Source organism: Podarcis liolepis (genome assembly GCF_965112155.1).
Source record: "Podarcis liolepis genome assembly, chromosome: 8".
In the NCBI taxonomy this organism is placed as follows: Eukaryota; Metazoa; Chordata; class Lepidosauria; order Squamata; family Lacertidae; genus Podarcis; species Podarcis liolepis.
In genome coordinates this window covers 40,696,797-40,711,944 of record NC_139560.1, presented here as the reverse complement: position 1 = coordinate 40,711,944, position 15,148 = coordinate 40,696,797, and the positions used below count along the sequence as shown (strand labels likewise).

The window sequence follows — 15,148 nt, the reverse complement described above, 5'->3', positions numbered from 1 at the left end:
CAGAAATATATATCTCAGCAGATTGCAGCAATCTGTGGCATTCCCATCAGGTGATGAATACTCTGTTGGAACACACAATTCACATGAAGAGAACAAGCAAATGGAAAATAAGACATGCAGTATGGGGAAAAATAGCATTTTAGTATATTTTTAGGACATTGAAAACATATATCTATTTGGATTGTTCATGAAAGATGTAAGTGGCAAGTTTTCTCTCAGGAAACAAACATGCCTGCACATTCCATAAAGAAAAGAGCTGATTGCCAGTGCCACTTAATCCTGCCTGGAATTAATATCAAATTCATACATATCATAAGAAAACTTATTTGAATAATAATAATAATAATAATAATAATAATAATTTATTATTTATACCCCGCCCATCTGGCTGGGTTTCCCCAGCCACTCTGGGCGGCTTCCAACTGAATATTAAAAACAATACAGCTTCAGACATTAAAAACTTATCTGAATAGTGTGTTTTGAAGTATTTAAAGAAAATGAAGTACTGCAATTAGTGATCCCACAGCCACTCTGCTGCTGAACAATGAGCTTTGATTTATTAAAGTTATATCTCACCTTTATTCCATTGTGGAGATAACGGCAACACACAACCAGTCTCACATCAAGGCACTGACCAGACCCAGACTCCTTAGCTTCAGCATGCATGCTGTTTGTGTCATAAAAATATAAGGAAAGTCTTGCTGAATCATCCCAAATGCCAACCTAGTCCAGCATCTTGTTCTCACAGTAGCCAACCAGATACCTAAGGGAAGTCCACAGGCAGGACCTGAGTACAATAGGCTGTCCCCACCTCACCCTTAAGAACATGCTGTTGAAAGCAACTAACACAAACTGAAGGTTTTCAGCTAAGCTAGTTATGGGCCACCTTCCTCCATTCCTCTAGGCTTGGCTTGTAATTAGTTTTTTAATTGCTTTTTGGGAGAATCCTGAAAAAAAACCCCAACTCTTGGGATTTTCTGAGTTCTTTCCAAGAAAGTTCATGAAACAAAACATAAGGGAGCAGTGGCGTAGCATGGGGGGTGCAGGGGGGGCCGGCCGCACCGGGCGCAACATCTGGGGGTTAGGGGGCACAAATCCACAGGTTAGGGGGTGCAAATTACTTGCCTTGCCCCGGGTGCTGACAACCCATGCTACGCCACTGTAAGGGAGCTCTTAAGATGATTTAGCACTGAAAAGAGAACCTGGTGTAAGCTTCTCCTAACCCTAGCTGCTTCCAATTTAATTGCATTGCAAGGGGTTGGACTAGATGACTCTTAGGGTCCCTTCCAGTTCTACAATTCATAGAACATGAATTGCCTTAACATTTTATGAATTTAAACATTTGGTAAAAGCATCACAGAATCTTGTGGCACCTTAAAAGCTACCAAATTAATATACAGTGGTACCTCAGGTTACATACACTTCAGGTTACAGACTCTGCTAACCCAGAAATAGTACCTCAGGTTAAGAACTTTGCTTCAGGATGAGAACAGATATCGTGCGGCGGCAGCAGGAGGCCCTATTAACTAAAGTGGTACCTCAGGTTAAGAACAGTTTCAGGTTAAGAACGGACCTCCAGAACAAATTAAGTTCTTAACCCGAGGAACCACTGTAGCTGCACCTGATAAGGCAAATTCTGAAATGAAGGAACCTTCTTCAAAAGGGGGCATCTGGAAGTCTTAGCAATGGGAACAACAGAATGGAGCATCAAATGCAGTAGTTTCAAAATAACTATCATCTAAAAAAGGGGATTAAAAGAATCAATACAGCACAACTGGATTAATTTAGACACACTTCTGGTTAGTCCTTAGCTCTGCTGACACAAATCAGGAAACTATGATTGTTTGGGTCACCAAACTAAAACCATTACCCTCCCAAAACAGACAATGCTGTGATTTATTATTTCTTCATATGAAAACACTTGTCAGGCAGTTGGTAAATTGCTGTGTCTGCAAAGCTAGATGATAATCTTATTTTGAAGCTTCTTGAAATGCTTGCTCAAAAACAACAACAAAAAAAACTATATAAATATATTTTAACTAACTTGACAGATTTTCCTTTTTTTGGAAGGGGAAATGGAGTGAAAATATTAACATCAGGCATAATAAAAGACTGCAGTGCTGAGCACGCTTACAAAATGGTAAATTCAAGTACATTCAGTAAGACGTCTTCTGAGTTAACATCCTTCTTCTTCTTCTTCATTTACATTTATTCCCCAACTTTTCCTGTTACTCTAACATACTCAACTCTCTCAATAAAAACAGATCTTCTCCCATGAGAGTCTGAGTTATGGCTAACCCAGGAGTGGGGACCCTTTGACTCACGAGATGTTATTATTTTTATTAGTATCATTAATTTATTAATCATCTTCTACCCAATAAGCACAATTTAGACTATTAAAAGAACAGCAGATACATTTAAAACAGTTCAAAAGCAATTCAAATGAACCACAACTCCCATCAGCCCTAGACGGCATGAGCAATGGGCAGGGATGATGGAAGTTGTTGTTCAGCTATATCTGAACTAACCTAACCATTCTATCTTCCCTGCATGATAGCACTTTGTGAATGTAGCTTTTCCATTTGAGAAATGCGTTAGCCTCTTTGCTTCTCTCTGTTCCACTGTATTCTGCTGCTTGTGGACAACTTAGAGGTGTCTGCTGAAATGCTTTGGCTCCTTAGACTTAGCGTCTTGCAGTTGGAGTGGGTTGGTGAAATTGGGGATGTAGCAAACATGATTCATTAAAAAAAAAATCTCTCAAGTCCTGGGACAAATTCTATGGGATTCCCACGTTTATTATGTGGGAAAGTGTTGAACATCTTGTATGCATTATTTTTTTCCATGCTTGGACTCTAACTCCCCGTCTGCTATGCTATTGGTTCCTATTAGGTATTGCTGCAAGGGTGGGGAACCTCTAGGGCCACGTTGCCAATTTTAAATTGCCAAGCGACCCATGCCAAAAAACATACATGAGCATTGTTCTTCCTCAAGAACTCATGCAAACATGTGCATTCTCCCCTTCTCTCTTTGAAAAGAGTTGGAAATGGATTTGGGAGTATGAGGAACTAGGGTGGAGTTGCAGGGGGCGGGGGCAGAAAGAAGGAAGAGCCAGATTTCCCTGGCTGGTAAATCAGAGCAATTACTTTATTTAAAAAAGGGAAATTTGGAAATTGTGAGCTGGTAGGTAGAAAGTGTGCCAGGTCCAGTAGGGTTGGGCCCTTTGGCAAGATGTCTTCAGAGGCCTCCTCACTGCTGTTGCCACCACTACCCATTTGCTTGCCCCATTCCTCTAGGCCTGGTCCAAGGGAAAAGGGCAAGCCAAACCAAGAAAGCCTCTTGTCTTGTGATTTACTCAGAGCAGGCAGTGATGGGAATGTGGTGGAAGAGGAGGAGAAGCAGGGCCAGGGAGCTCAAGAGACTGGCAGTGGGCCCCTGGTGGGGCATAGAGACATTGCCAGTGATACCGACTCCAGAGGCACACTCTATTTAGAAACATACTAATAGCCTGTGGTAGATTTACATTCTTATGAGTGTGTGAACCTTTTGTATGCAGTGATTCAGCTTTGCCTGGATGTTGGGACCTAAGTCCCGGGCACCACAGCCTAGCCCCCCAGTGATCACTCAGAGAATGGCAGACAATGGGGGCAGTGGCAAGCACATCTGGCATCAGCCCTGGGCTGCCAACCACATGCTGGAACCCTCAGAGGCCAATGCTGGTCAATGTAGCAGACATTTTGAAAATAAGAAGCATTTTATACTTGGGGGAGATGGGTAGCCAGCAAGGCATGTGCATGCTTACAGATCCTCGTTTTATTATTTTCCTTTTCTGCAACAAAATGGGGCTTATTTCCAAGTAAATTATGCTGGCTGTTTGCCATAATAAACATGACAAACATATTTACAAGTAAACAGAATCTCAGGGTAGCAGAAGCAAATCCTATTTTTTGGTATCATTATGGTACTATGCCTTAAGTTAATTTAAAATGCAAACCTGGGCATGCATTAAAACAAAAATCAGGGCTTGCACACTGTTTTCTGTTATTGCTCTAACAGGTCAGGAATGTAGAAGGAGTTGTAAAACATGGAATTGAGGAGGAGAGAGAAGAGAAAGGTTAATTATGTGCATCACAAATGAAGTAAAATGTATGGCTATCTAAAGCTCCCCCTCCCCATTAGACCATTAAGTTCAGGGTCTAAAATTACCTTTCTGCACCACTGTCCATATGTGCTCAGTGTACATTCCAATATTTTATTTCTAATTCCATAATCATTGCCATCAAGTACTATGTGGGCAACATACTGATATAAGGAACCAATGATTTACCTATTTACTCTTTCCCAAGGGCAGCGCTGAGTCTAAGGCCAATTGCTCTGTTCTCAGACATCCTGCTAGGTAAAAGTCAATCCATCAGTGAGTCATCCAGTTGACACCTGCTGGTCCTGCAGTGTTTAAAGTGACATTTCATGGACCATAGGGTTAAATGCTGCTGAAAGATTGAATTAAAATTAACAGAGGAAAATGGCTCCATCCAAACACATAGCACTGGGTGAGGACTGTGGTCATGAGTGGCATCACGTAAGTTCTAAGATCAAACGTGTATTCAGGACCTGATTTTGATTTAGCTGCCACTGGAGTGGTGACCTGATGAGTTCCAATTTTACATCTCTTAATCAGCTGGCTATGACATTGGTGTCAATAACTGATTTATTCAGGAGCTGCACTATCACAGATTTAAGTTATTAGGAAATGTACCTTACGCATCCCCCTCCCCACAAGCTGGTCTTAATCAGTCAGCAAATATATGTAAGGACAGTACAAATCAGAACTGAGCAACATATTTTGTACCACATTGTGTGATACAAATAGGAGCTGACTGGTGTTTAAGAAGGAAGGACTATATGGGTCCCTACAACAGGAAGGCCAAACATTTCCCATACCTGTTTTATACCCTTTGTCATCAAATCACTGCATCCTGACTCATGCAAAAAGTTAAAATAAACAAACACAAAAATTAAAATAAAAACATAAAAAATAAACATAAATTACAATAAAGTTAATTTCAAAGACAGAGGTAATTATTTTATATTGTTAATGTAGTCCAGCATTCATTTTGCAAGAAGTCTAGGGAACCAAACCCTTTATTAATAGAACTTTCCCATGTTAAGGGATCACCTGACACTATTTCCCCCTTGATATTGTGAAACAGAGTTCTTGGTATTGCTCTGAATGTATCATTCCCATGAAGCCCTGCCCTTTATATTAGGGTTGAATAATTAGATCACAAGGTTTAGCATCGTGATGCAACCTGCTAGCGTTGTGCACATATATTATCACTTAAGAAAAGGTCACCTTAAGTCTAGTGCAGCACCAATTTCTTTTTTTCCCTTGGGAATAGTTCTAAGGGTGGTGTCACTCTTTCGGTGTGTGACTTCTCTGTCATCATTTAACAAGCCTAACCTGAAGACAACAGGCTGCATTGTAAGACCAGGCTTTGATTTTGCAAATTCATACACATACAAATAAGTACACTCAAACACTGGCCTTAAGAACACTCCTTTTTACTCATGGGCAAACTACTGGCAAAGCAAAATCCAGCCCTTTTTTGTGCCCTCAAAGAATTTCTCACTACAATACAAATAAATTAAAACACAAAAGAATAACCCAAACATACTTCACACCTATATATTTAATGACACAGTCATACCTTTTGGGTTACCATTCACAAACCTGATGACATGCCAAAGGTTGCAATCCCAACTGCAGTAGATTGGGGCACTCAGGCAGTTTTTTTAATTAAAAAAAATGTACAGTAATCCCTCTATATAGCACTGAAACCTAATGGGAAAAGTCAGAAGTTAGCATCTCGTGTAAAGCTGGATGCAATTAAGCCTGTTGATTTTTCTGGGCCTAAACATGGCTCCTGGATTGTGGCTGGATAATTTTATTTATTTTTTAATCATCTTGCCATGCAGCGTGGGCACTTCTTTCTGAAAACTAAAATTCATGTTGCTTGGGCATAGTCTGTGGTGCAGTCTCAAAGTGCCATCATGCTGCCTCTATGGCAGAATATTGCCCTGGGACTGACGGTTCTGTGAACTGACCTAACACATGACAGTACAATTTTTAAATGAATAGGACTTCACCAATTAATGTGACCCTTAAAGCATTTCCAGGACCCCATAACAAAAGTGATAGGATGTCAGTTCTTAAAACCAGCTTTTAGATGCCCACTTCAAATAGTAGGTGTGGTTCTTCAGAAGTTGCTGAACTACAGGTTCCATCATCTCTGGCCTTTGACCATGCTTGCTGGGGTTGATGGAAGTTTTAGTCCAATGTATAGTAATGCCATGGCCTAATAGCCCTGAGATATTTTACCATCTCTAGAATGATGTAAATTTTCCATGTTAGGACAACTGAGTTATTTGCTCCTAAATGCCAGAGTTGTTTAGCACTTGCACTTTTCACTAATGCCAAATCAATTCATACAAGTTTGAATGCCTGTTGGGTATCAGTGGCAAAGCATCAGTTGCTAGCATGGCTTTTGTTGTATGTATACTGTGATTCAGTATATCTGTGATATGAACCACCTTGAAAATCCCATTAATGAGGGATTTTATTTTAAGGCTGAGATTGATAAATTAAACCTGGCTATTTTGACAACCCCCAATTATACAAGAAGTTAGAATATACATGTTATTATTATACTTGCTAACTTGTGCCTGTTTACAGCAGGAGTGGGAAGCCAGATGTTGCTGGACTATAACTCCCATCATCTCTGACCATTGGCCACACTTTCTGAGGTTAACAGAAGTTGGATGTTGACATCTTGGAGGGCCATGGGTTCTCAGCAGGTTACAGAACATGGCAGTAATTGGGAAAAATTTGTCCGATTCTCCTCTGCAATATGGACCAAAGAACTTTATTTTAAGACTTCTTGTCCTTGTCACATTCTGCCTGTCATTTGCATACTCATTTTACTTTGAAATAATAATGTGTAAGTCTACAGTCCTATACACTTGTACCTGAAAGTAAGCCCCACTGATCTCAAACAAAACCCAAAACGTCATATTGCTGCTTCCTGTCATGAGCTTCCAGAATAGAATGTGACAGATTTCCAAATATGTAAATCTGTTCACATTACACAGCGAGACTGGACTTCTTAGAATAAAATTCCAGCAGAGATATTGGATTCCTGCATGGCTCTCAACATCTTACTGTTTTTTGTGTTTGTGTGTGTGTGTGTGTGTGTGCGGGAGCTGTGTGTGCGGGAGTTGTGTCTGTTACTTTTGCATATTTATAACCTAATTGCTAAGAAAGGAGTGGTAGATATGGGGGGAAAACTGCTCTCCTTGAGGTCAGTATAAGGCTGCTGCAGTTCCTTAGCCCTGTGAAAAGGATGGCAAAAGTAGCCTTGGTGATAAGCCAGAAGCAATGCTATAGACATTAGGAGACTTGCGCTAGGGATATAAGCTTTGAAAGAAATGAGGCTTTAATTGGTGAAGAATGTCTAAAAGTGAAGGCAGAAGGCCAAATGGAGCCCTGGGTGTAACTTGAGCGATTCAAATGGAGTTTGAGATGAATCGGACTCTGTGCGTGTGAGTGTGTGTATGTGTGGAAGAGAATTGACGTAAACTTCCTGTGAGAACGCTGTGTTCGGTGGCCAGGCTTTGCTGAGTAACAGAGAAAGGAGTCAGAGCTGTGATTATTTGCACTGACCAGGGCTTGTCTGGCCGGGGCTGTGCTGTCTCCGCACAGTTGGACTAGATCACGCTTGACACAGTCGGAGAGGGAGAGAGCAACTTGTGGCTCCAGCATGTCGGCCCGCTAGGCAGGTTGATGAATGTTCTGAGCTTTAAGAGCTTGCCACCCAGGCCAGGCCAGCCCATCCACAATGAGTTACAGTTTCCCGATCTCCCTCCCAACGCCTCCTGCCCCCCTCCTTTCCCTCTCCACCACGACTGCTCTCCACATAAACACTGCTACTCTATCTTCAAAGCCCAGTCATCATGTCACTGTGTCAGTTCAGAGCAGACTGGAATCACCCTGCTGGAAAGCACTGGCCAAGCCTCTCCAAATAAACAGGATTAGGCAAAATCTTTTCTTTTCTGTTTTCCACCTTGAGGGTGCTTCTCTCCTCAGTTCTTGTTGAGGAGCCGCTGGGGTGTTTTACCCCCCTCTTTTCCCTGAAAAATCAGGACACAGGACAATGCAGGTTTGAAGTGAAATATTTCACTGGAGATGGTGACACATTCCCTGTTGACGCCTCTTCCCAGAGGTTAGGTTGTGCCTCCTCCTGAGAATCTTTTCCGCAGGGGAGAGATGTCTGTGGGAAGGAAGCCTTGAGGGATTGCACAAGGCTGTCATCTCCCAGGGAAAAATGTGCTTTATTTCAATGTTGTTCCCACCAGCATCTTTCCCGTTCCATGCATCTGGTTTCATTTTCTCCACAATGGTAGTTTCAAGCTATTTTCTCTTCTTTTCACATCTCCCCCCACCCTCTGACCCATACAGAAACGATGAATTTCATCTGTGCTTGAAACAGGCTGAGAAACAATAAAAAAGTTGTGGGTGCCAGGGGAAGATTGCTCTACAAACCACCACTAATTCCACAAGTCTTCTCTGCAAATAATTAGCAATAAAACCTTGCATTAAAACAATTTCTATGATGTGAAAACACTGCGCACCACACTCAGATGAGTGGATGAACTCAGGATGTGGGTTTTTAATTGTGTGAGATAAATGCTCACATTTTAAGTTGCATGGTGTGGTTGATTCAACAAGGATAGATTTCCCTAGTAAAGTTTAGTGTCCCCCCCCTACAGATTTCTTTTTTTCTTTTTCGTTTGGAAGTTTATCATCATTATATACTTATTTAGCAATATTGGTTAAAGAAGACACATACCAGTTACTGCAATATGAAATAAACTATTTGTGTTGATGCTGACTATGCTTGTTCGGTCCTGAAGAAAACTTTAAGAGACAAAAGGTTGAGTCATTTCTGGATGGTTACAGACATCGCTGTTACAGTCATGTTGAATTTCCTAGCCTATGACAATTTTGGAGTACATCGTGTCAGGCACCTGCCAATGAAAATACAGGTGCTTCTCAGATCTTTTTGACAGACTGAGTTGTTGAAACTAACTTTTGATAGATATAGACTCATTTTTAATTGTTTGCTTAATTGTATGTTTCAATTCAGGATGTTTTAATGTCATTGTGTATTTTAACTGGGATTTTTTTTTAGTTGTAAACCACTAAGAAACTATTTTGACATATAAGTGATATAAAAATTAAATGACAACAATAGGCTTGCCATACTTCTGGAAATTTCTGGACATGTAAGGAAATTGGACGCCTAAAATGGTGTCCAGGGGAAATCTTTTTTTCTGGTTTTTTCCCAATCAATCAATAAAATTAACAATAAGCTAAAACCAAATTAAAACAAATGACAGCTTCTACATGTTTGAATAGGTTTGCCTAAACAAAAACGTTTTTAGCAAGTGCTTAGAATAGTACAGCAAAGCCACTTGTCTGATGTCAATCAGCAGGGAGTTCCAAAGTGAGTGTGCACACTAAAATATCAATGTCTTAAGAGCATGGAATGAGTATTACAGTATGTGTTGCCTGTAACATTGCCAGTTCTGCAGACAGGTGAGCAAATATTTGTAGCAACCCCATCCCCATTCCACCCCAGGTCCCTGTATCTCCACATCCTGGCACCATTCTCAAATGTTAGTGTCTTGCTTTATTTCTTCCAGCTGTTATGATAAAGTATACAAGAAGCTTTCCCTGCTGGGTGACATAATTACATTTCTGGTCACCACTGGTGTTGGAGATCATATATTCACTATGTGTGCAGAAGGAAGAAATGTAAAAATAACATGTGATCTTTCTGACTTCTGGTCATAATCTTAACTATATAACAGTGTAACATTTTGATAGCGAAAATGTGATATTTTCATTCATGTATGTCTTGCATCTATTTCTTACCCCCCCCCCACTCCCATCTAGCAGGATTTAGTTCTATCTAATGCTGAAATTTACTTGCAGCAGGTCTCTTTAAGTATTAGTTGTTCATTATTGCTACTGGGGTTCCTTTTCATTGCTAATGAATTACCGGTAATCTAGATGCTCTCGGTAGAAGAAACCACAAAAAGATATTAAGCAAGTGTTTCCTCTTCCCTGGCTTGGACTGGTGCTAAGTGCAGAAAATATGAGAGAATATTTAGCTGGCCTAAGAAAAATGTGCAAACTTAAACCAATGGTTTTTCAGTGCTGCCTGTCTGCCGTTATTGTGCGTTTAGGACACCCCAATAAACTGCAATGTATTTTCTGGGTACCAGGAATTACTTATTTAAATCCAAGCCAGCTATAGTTCGAAAACACCTGCTCACACACTATTGTACCTGACATGCAAAGACAAGTTGATTTCCATCATGTCCGTGTCAGTTTCCCAACAGGTAAAAACTGGCATCATTCCTTGGCATGAGTTGCAAGCTAAATTATTGTTCTGGCTGATCCCTATGCTGAAGCGATCCCACACAGGCTTTTTCTACACCCTGGAATAATCAGCAAAATTGCAAGCAGTTATTACTGTAAATTCATCTGGTTGTGCAGAATGACTCATTAGATTGAGGCTCTATGGCATTGTGCTGTTCGAAGTATAACAGGTGCATCTGAAGGCAGTTCTCACCATCTGCAAAGAATGCCTTGAAGGATTAAGGCGAGCTTAAGCACTGTGATTTTCATGAGCATTGGTGGTACAAGGATAGGGGATGGGGACTCCCAAAGGTATTTGAAGATTTATATACTTGTTCAAACAACTGAGCCCAAACAGGTATGAGGCATGATTCAGCTAAGTCAGGTGCTGTTGAAAACATGTTGATTTCCAGCTAAGATTTCTTACCTCTCTCTTCTGAAATCAGTTGCACTCTGAAATCAATTGGCTGAATTGCACTGAATAATGGTTAAAATTGTCTTTCAGCCAAATAATGTTTATTAGTGTGAATTTCTCCAACTAGAGAGTCTTTTATGAAACTTTGCATATTACGCATTTTTTGCAAAGCAATTTCCCATTATATAATGCTTTCTCAAGCATGCTATTTCCACTAATATATGTGGTTTTATGCACACTTTATCCTAGTATGTGCATTTTTTGTATACATTACTTGGCCAGAGAATTGCACTGTTAGATGCAAGGAAGTGTACATTTTGAAGGATGTTTGTGTTTTGGTTTACAAACTGTTTCAAAAAGTATGAATTAGGTAGGTTCAGCTATAAATGCAAACTGAGTTGAATTTCTCCTCCGTCTCTAGTGTATTTTGCCTAGATTAGTGACCACCAGAGACAGGGCCTTCTCTGTGGTAGTCCCATGGCTTTGGAACTCTGTTCCAGTAGCAATCTGTTACTCTTCATGATTTTTGAAAAGTTCCAAAGATGTTCTGGTTTTGATTGGCCTTTCCTTGAGTAGGCGCCGTCTATTTACTAGAGTGGATTATGGTATAAAGGATTTGAATGGGTTTTATTATTTTGTGTGTGTTTTGTACTATCTTGTAATATAAATGCAGCTTTTATTGTTGCAAGCTGCTTTGGATAGACTTTTCACATAGCAATCATGACTCTCTTTGCCAATTTGAACCGAGATGTGATTAATGAGATTACTCAAGAGCAAGCAGTCTAAGGATGAAGCTCTCATTTTATTGGAAATAAGTTTCCAAAGAACTCTGAAGGTATTTTTTCACCTCCAAATGAATGTGTTTAATCTGGGCTCCAGTTATTTAAGTGGAAAAGCCACTTCACACCTAACTGTGACTTTTTCATTTTGATTCCTCCTTGAGCTCTGACTGTGTATGACTGGCTATGCTTAACTTAGAAAGAAGGTGTTGCAGCGTTAGACTAAAGCAGGGTTATGGGCAACACTTTGAATGTGAAAATATGTAAAGAAAAGATCAAAGTCTGTTATGTTAATTTTACAGCAGCTATAATTAGCTACCAGTCAGCTGCTTCAATATGCATTTTAGCAGTTATTGAAGAGTGACATTCCAAGGGTTTCTTTCCTCCAGCCAGTGTATGAACTGGTCTCTTAGATTACTTTTTAAAGCATGGTTAAAGATATGATCAGAACTACAATGGTTATGCAAGCTAGGGAGAAGAGGTATGAGTGGCATTTGGCTATTTATGGCTAACAACATTTGGTTCTGTCTGATTCTGTGGAATAGCTGCCAAGTCTTCTAAATCTGACTGACCATTCAGGATGTCAATTTCATGCCGATCTGTCCCTTAAATCTTTTATTGCTGCTTTCATAGCTGTAGGGAAAGAGGACCTTTTACTGAATAATGGAAGGGACAACCAATCAGGTGCCTTGCCACCATCTCCTATTTGGGGGACTGTAGAAGAGGGTGAATAGTTATTGTAAAAATGGTAACTCTTCTTTCAAATGGACCTGAAAACACTGCTGTTCTTTGTCACAGTTCTGACAGAGCAGAGAACTCACTGGATAACTGGCACCCTTATCCTATTGAATTATTTATTGTTTCATCAAAGTTTTTCAGAATGCAGTGTTTTCCAGCACCCACTATGTTGTTGCAAATCTAGAGTTAGGGAAAGTTAGAAATTAGTAAAATGGCAGAATTTTGATGACATCTGGAGTATTAAAGGGAAGATGCCAGACCAGTGGAAAAAAGTACAGGCTAAGTTTCCTTTTCAGACCAGGGCGGCACTTGGGATTGAGGCCATTAAGCATGACAAAAGATGTTGATGGCTCATCACAGAGAAGTCCTTGGGTCCCTTGGCAACAGACGGTTGCCAAGGTTATGCTGAGCGATGATGTAGGTTACAGAAAAATTGTCACCTTTTAGTACTAGGCTTGGGATAGCAGACAGAAGGGGAGGAGTTGTTTGGCAAAGGGCTTTCTGGGAACAAGAAGGAAGAAGTTGGTGGAACTTGATGCAGGGGCAGAACCATCCAGGTGGGCTGGCAGGCAGGCAGGCAGGGGGACAGAGACACGGAAATGTCTGGGAATCTGATGCTGCACTCCTGAGGGGAACAAGCCCCTCTTGAGATGTGAATGCTGTAAACTCTGCACTCCATCCATTGAAAGCTTCCAGTGTAAATATGTGTAGGATAAACTATATTTCTTAGACACAACAGTCTGCACTGCGTCTTGATTTCCTACAGAAACACAACCCTGGGTAAGTGCCTGGAATCTTGCTACCACTTGGCAGAGATTGGGGATGGAACAAAACCTTTGTAACACTATTTATCTTTACACGTGCCCCTCTAAACCCATGTTCTAGAATACAGGCAACTCTCCACTTATGTGGGGCTTACATTCCAGGCCCCTGTGAGCAGAAGAGAAATGTGTGTTAAGTTGGGAGCCTGCTGCAGTACATACAACTTCCCACCCAACAGCTGTTGAGTGGGGTAGCATGGAAGCAGCAAGAGATCCCATGTGCCATTTTGGAGCCCTTGGAATCTCCCCGCCCCCCACTGGACATTTGGCTCACAGACGTCCTACAGAATTAGGCCTGCAATGCTGAATGCTTCTGGCGGATATGAGCCATGCATCTGAGCCATGGGAGACCACTCACAAAGCCTCCCCAAAGGTCAGTAGAATAGTAGAAAGGCAAAGACAAACTCTGTTCACACAAAAAATAATAAGAATGAAATTAACATCAAGTTTAAGAGTTATGAATTAAAATACTTTAAAAACAAGGAAGGAAGGAAGAGAAAGAAAGAAAGACTATATCATTGTCACAGAGTATATTGGCTGTTGTTTTAAACTCTATTCCTATCTCCTAAATTCTTTGATTGCATGCTAGCGTGAGGTAATTTCTCCTGTTGTAAATCACTGTGAGAAAAGCCAAATGGAGAGGAGAGACAGCAGAGCATGGGAACCTTAGAGTTGTACTCCGCAAAGCACATAATAGTCTGTATTCTATATACACTAACTTGGGCGTAAGTCTCATTGAACCCTGTGGGGCTTTCTTCTGAGCAGACGTAAGAATATAAGAATAACGCTACTGGATCAGGCCAGCGGCATATCTAGTACAGTGTCCTGTTATCACAGTGGCCAACCATACACCCATGGAAAGCCCAGCAGCAGGACCTAACCAAATAATCCATACAAAATAGCCCTTTGCTCATTGTATGGAAGGTCCAAGTAAGAAATCAAAAGCTCTTCCTCCAGAGTTTCCATAGGATAACCAGTAAGTGAAGCGGTATGCTTTTCAGCCTTATCATGCTGTAAAATGGACACTACAATGGGCTTTAAAGAGCACCAAATTGGTGTAACAACAGCTGGAATATCCCAGTTGATTACATCCTCTGGAGGATCACGCTCTTCCTGTACAGGTGGTTTAACTCTGGCTTTCTGAAGGCTGGCTCCCAAAAGGAATGCACTTCCCAACATTTAACAAAGGTTTCTTTATATTGCCATAAAATACTTGAGATGGAACCACCCCATATTTACATAATACATGTTCCCCTCCCCCAGGGATTAAAGCTGGAAGCTTTGTTGTTTTTAAAAGTTAAATAGGATCTCTTTACCCAAGCTCTACCCTGCAAACTCCTTTCAGCGAGATCTGTTCTACTTTTGGGTATCCCAAGAAGGTAGCTTACATGGTCAATTGCCAGCTTCCTTGAGTCCCAGTAAGGGACATTCCTCTTGTAAGGAAGAAAGGCCAAAGCCAATTTAGAAGGCTGCAATACTAAACCACTTAGGGGACTTTTAGTTAACTGACCCAGCTGTTTAGGTTTTCCAAATTCATACAGCTTCATAGACTGATCTTTTTATATTTTCAGTTCCCCCTTCCATCCCAAATGATTTTCATTTATCATATTGATGCACTTGTTTCTGTGATTTCTTCAGATGGTTTTGGCCAAACAACCAAACTCTCAAGCTTATCTTCTATATGGTTTAATTGATGGTAAATTTGCAGGACAGTTCTACTAACTAATAGAGTTTGTTCTTCTAAGAGGGAATCCCAAAACTGCTGTGTTTTCCTCAAATGGGCACCGAACTGGCAATGCCCTTTGACCCTGCCCTAGGCTTCTGGCTTGCTGAGCCACACTCCTTGGGACTGCAGATGGACAGAGTTGCTACTCAGCATGCAGGCAGTTGCTCTAATGGGCATGGATGTCTCAGC

General features: G+C 40.8%; 1 long non-coding RNA gene across 1 annotated transcript in view; it reads right to left on the bottom strand.

Annotated features, from left to right (window-relative positions):
* LOC310713707 overlaps positions 1-15,148 on the bottom strand; it is a 32,026-nt gene that overhangs the window by 3,021 nt on the left and 13,857 nt on the right. The window contains exons 2-3 of the long non-coding RNA XR_014529416.1: positions 4,325-4,440; positions 577-667 (exon numbers count right to left, since the gene is read on the bottom strand). This is a non-coding gene — a long non-coding RNA (uncharacterized lncRNA). The remainder of the gene's footprint in view (positions 1-576; positions 668-4,324; positions 4,441-15,148) is intronic.